Below are 564 nucleotides of genomic sequence, written 5' to 3'. Positions count from 1 at the left end.
CTTTTGGGATTCCCAAATCTCGTTTTCAATGGCCATGGATGCCCCGTTCCCATATCCCATACCCCATATTCCAGATCCCATACCCCATATCCTAGATCCCATCCTGCTCCATGGATACCCCATTCCCACCCTGCTCCATGGATACCCCATATCCCAATCCCATATCCTGCTCCATGGATACCCCATACCCATATCCCAATCCCATATCCCAATCCCACCCTGCTCCATGGATACACCATTCCCAATCCCATATCCCGCTCCATGGATATCCCATTCCCAATCCCATATCCCAATCCCATTCCCAATCCCATATCCCGTTCCACAGATACCCCAATCCCATATCCCGCTCCATGGATACCCCATTCACATTCCCATATCCCAATCCCATATCCCATTCCCCACTCCACGGATACCCCATTCCCAATCCCATATCCCTCTCCATGGATACCCCATTCCCATATCCCATACCCCACTCCATGGATACCCCATTCCCATATCCCATATCCCAATCCCATATCCCATACCCCACTCCATGGATACCCCATTCCCATATCCCATATCCCA

Source organism: Geospiza fortis, unplaced genomic scaffold (genome assembly GCF_000277835.1).
Source record: "Geospiza fortis unplaced genomic scaffold, GeoFor_1.0 scaffold612, whole genome shotgun sequence".
NCBI lineage: Eukaryota > Metazoa > Chordata > Aves > Passeriformes > Thraupidae > Geospiza > Geospiza fortis.
This window is presented reverse-complemented; position numbering follows the sequence as displayed.